Source organism: Herpailurus yagouaroundi, unplaced genomic scaffold (genome assembly GCF_014898765.1).
Source record: "Herpailurus yagouaroundi ecotype Mexico unplaced genomic scaffold, PumYag 185, whole genome shotgun sequence".
NCBI classification, from domain to species: Eukaryota; Metazoa; Chordata; class Mammalia; order Carnivora; family Felidae; genus Herpailurus; species Herpailurus yagouaroundi.
Window position 1 is genome coordinate 25,639,121 of NW_024412416.1, and position 3,995 is coordinate 25,643,115.

The 3,995-nt window shown below is 40.3% G+C and overlaps 1 long non-coding RNA gene across 1 annotated transcript; it reads left to right on the forward strand.

Annotated features, from left to right (window-relative positions):
* The first annotated feature begins 920 nt into the window (after positions 1 to 920).
* LOC121042608 (uncharacterized) lies at positions 921 to 3,694 on the forward strand. Its single transcript, XR_005796324.1, has 3 exons — positions 921 to 1,333; positions 2,601 to 2,676; positions 3,547 to 3,694. It is a non-coding gene; the product is annotated as an uncharacterized LOC121042608 (long non-coding RNA).
* Positions 3,695 to 3,995: the final 301 nt, after the last annotated feature.

Below are 3,995 nucleotides of genomic sequence, written 5' to 3' on the forward strand. Positions count from 1 at the left end.
TTGTTACTCCCTAAAAATAATTGTTTAATTTCTATTTTTTTATTCTTTAAAAATATTTTATTATTTATTTATTTTGAGAGAGAGAGAGAGAATGAGCAGGCGAGGTGCAGAGAGAGAGGGGGACAGAGGATCTGAAGTGGATTATGTGCTGACAACAGAGAGCCTGATGCTGGGCTCGAACTCACAAACCATGAGATTGTGACCTAAGCTGAAGTCATATGCTCAACTGACTGAGCCACCCAGGTGCCCCATTAAGTTTTCATTTTGGTATTTAAAAGCCAATACTCCATTTCATCACAAGCAGCTATAATTAATTTTTCCATATTGGATGCTACCAAAACTGAAGTGGTTCCAAGAAGCACATACTGTTTGGGGGAAAAAGAAGAAAAATGATACAACTTCACATGTGAATGCTAAAAATTGATTCTTTAATTCTTAGTTTCTTTTCCTGTTTGAAATGTTGATAAAGTATTTTGTGATTTGTCTTTTAATAGAAATTACAAAATCTATAGTGTGTAGACAGAAAAAGGACTCCCTAGAAAACATTTATGTCCTAATCCCCTAATCCCTGGGACTTGTTAGAAGAAAAAGTGGGAGGTGGAAGGGGAGGGGGGAAAAGGGAGGAAGAGGGAGAGGGAGAAGAAAAAGAAGAAGAAGGAGCAGTACCTGAGTGACTCAGTTGGTTTAGGGTCTGATTCTTGACCTCATGGTTGTGAAATTAAGCCCCGAATTAGTCTCCATGCTGGCATGAAGCCTACTGAGGGGGGAAAAAAAGGAGGAGGAAGGATGGAGAGAAGAAAGAAAAGAAAGAAAAAAATCTTTTCAGATGTGATCAATTAAGGATCTTGTGATGGAGAGATTATTTTCCTGGGTTATCTCGGTTGTTCCTAAAGACAAACACTTGTATTTTTATCAAAGGAAAGAAGAGGGAAATTTGACATGCCCACATAGGGGAAGGCGAAAAGAAGATGGAACAGAAAGAATATTCTGGTCTTGTAGACTGGAGTGATGCAGCCCAATGCCAAGAAATGCTGGCGGCCACCAGAAGCCTGAAGAGACAAGAAATGGTTCTACCCTACAGCCTCTGGAGGGAGTGTGCCCCTGCTTCCATCTCGATTTTGGCTCATTAGTGCTAATTTTGGGTTTCTAGCCTCCAGAACAATGAGAGTATACATTTCTGTGGTCTTAAACCATGAAGTTCAAGGTGATTTGTTATAGATACCACCAGAAACTATGTATATAACTTCTAAGCAAGTTCTACTTAGGTATTAAAGATACACTTAGTGGACACCTTGCTGTCTCCTGTAGCCCTCATCTTAAACAACAATACAAGGTAGGCTCATTTATAAACCAGAGGTTTTGAGTTTGAGAGAAGGCAGTGGACTGAGGTCTTAGGGGCTGGTGACAGGTCTTGTGGGGAGAAAGAGCTGCCTGGGAGTTACAGAAACATCACAGCCATCCTGACTCACACACTAATTTTATCATTCATGCTACTTATTGAGCACCTGTCACAGCACTGGTCCCTACTCAAGACACTGGACATGGATAACTGCGGCAGGCAGGCAAAGTCACTACTCTGGTGGTTTGTGTTCTGGTGAAGGGGGGAAACTTGTGTATAAATAAGTAATCATAAATATGTTAGTTAGGATAAGTGTTATAAGGGATAAAAGAAGGAAAGAGAATACAGGTACCTGGGGCAGGTTGGGTGCTGGTGTCTACTGGATATTCACATGAGGGTTAAGGTAAGGAGTATTGGGTAAGCAAACCTAAACGCAGTGACAAAAACTTATGTCTGTGGGTGTCAGAGAGAGAACATTCCAGAATGATGTGATGATAAATGCAGAGGACCTGAGGCTGGCATATGCTTGGTGCCTGATGCATCTGGAAAACATCAATTGAGGAGGAGAGAAGGTAGCAGAGGGACAAAGAGGTTGCCAGATCCAGGTACTGCAGACCTTGAAGTCCATGGAAAGCCTGGGCCTGGTCTACATGCAGGATTTGCAGCAGTGGAATAGTATATCTGACAGCTATTTTGAAAGGGGGAGAAAGGCACATGTGGCTAGTGGCTACTGCACACATTGGTGATTCCTGCTTACCCCTGACATGTCGCTTCAAGTGGCTGTGGTATTTCTTCCTTCACAGTCCCCGGTATTCCTTTTCCCACTGCAGCATCTCTCTTACATGATGGAATCACCTTCCTCTCCCTAGGGTAAATTCTCTCCTCTCCTGGTTTAGAGGAAAGCAGAGGATTCTCTCTCCTCTTGCCAAGTCAGAGGGTCTGACACAAACCTGGGGGCTTTAACACACAGGCAACATCAATATCTTGTAGACTCGACATTTGAAAACACGATTGTCTTCTTCAGATCAGGTTCTGCAAGGCCAGTAGATTATTTATCAGCCTATGTTATCTAGAGGGCAGGGGCAAGAATGGACAAATTGTTCATGTCTATCTTCTTAGGAATTTTCTAATTTCAAAACTGACTAGAAGAAAGGTACTTTCAGTTTATTTATGCCTTCAGGTTTTGGCGGGGGCTGTGCAGACTGTTGGTGAGAGGTTTTCTTTAATTTAACAAGGTTGAAATGATTTTACAATCTTCTAGTGCAACATTCCTCCAACTTTACCATGGACAGAAAACACCTGTATCCTTTTAAAATGCAGATTCTAACTTGAGCCTGGTGGGCTGAAACTCTGTTTTTCTTTTCTTTCTTCTTCTTTTATTATTATTATTATTTATTTTTAGAGATAGAGCAAGAACACATGAGCAGTGGGGAGGGGCAAAGGGAGAAAAGAGAGAATCTTAAGCAGGCTCCACACTCAAGGTGGAGCCCAACACAGGGCTGGATCCCAGACCCTGAGATCATAACTTGAGCCAAAATTAAGAGTGAGATGCCCAACTGATTGAGCAACTCAGGCGCCCTGAGACTGCAGTTCTAACATACCTCCCAGGTGAGGCTGATGCCACTGGTCCACATTTGAGTAGCAAGGTCTCAGTGTTGAGTCAGGTTCCATTTATGTATCAGTGGAAATTCTGAGAGTATAAGGATGCAAAACCTTAGCCAAAATTAGAGTGGCTATTGTTTTGTAAGCTGTGTACTTCATGCTTTCACAATGTCTTTGTTGTTTCTTTCCCTTATCATCTATTGAACTGCTATACTGTTTCAATGTAGGGTCTTTGTTTTTTTTGCTTTGATCAGTTGTTTATCTGTATTTTTACAATGACTGCTCAACTTCGAAAAAAAATCTTAAGAAAATTTCATTCAGTAATTAATTGAAATGAAAGAATAAGTGCTAATGACTAACATTGTCAATAACCTCTGATGTTTATCAATATTATATAAGTCAGAAACATTTCAAATGTTTCTTCTCTAATATCAAGCATGCTATAATACCATACTCTAATACTAGGTCTACTAATATATACACGTTTTAAAACAACATAAAAATATTTCAGTTTGTATTTCAATTCATAAAATTGTAAGCCAGATATCTTGCCTTAATTGAACTTAAGTGGATTTGGGTTACATGGCCTCATTATTGCATTACAGGGCACTATGAGAAGATGCAGCCCCTCTCAGCCTGGATCTCAGACAAATAGAGCTCTCCCAACCTCTCCTCCCCCATCCCCACTCTTCACAACCCCTGAAGGACATGAGGCCCAATCAAGGAATAACTCTTGTTGCTTAAACCCACTGAGATTTGTGTCTTGTTTGTTACATAGCATCATCTAATCTGTCCTGACAAATATAGTGATTGTCACATGGCACAAGGCTACAGCTACATCCAAAACATAATTATGTGGCTAACAGTGAGGACACTGATGTGAGAGCTTTAAGAGAAGACTGTTTTTATTATGTAGTGGCAAAGCATTTGTTGAAATTCTCACCTCTGATAACTTCAGAGGAGTTGTGCCTAGTGAACTTAATGAACTACGAATCTAATATATTTATAGCTTTAGAAGTTAATACACATGACAGTAATACTATTATTGATAGCT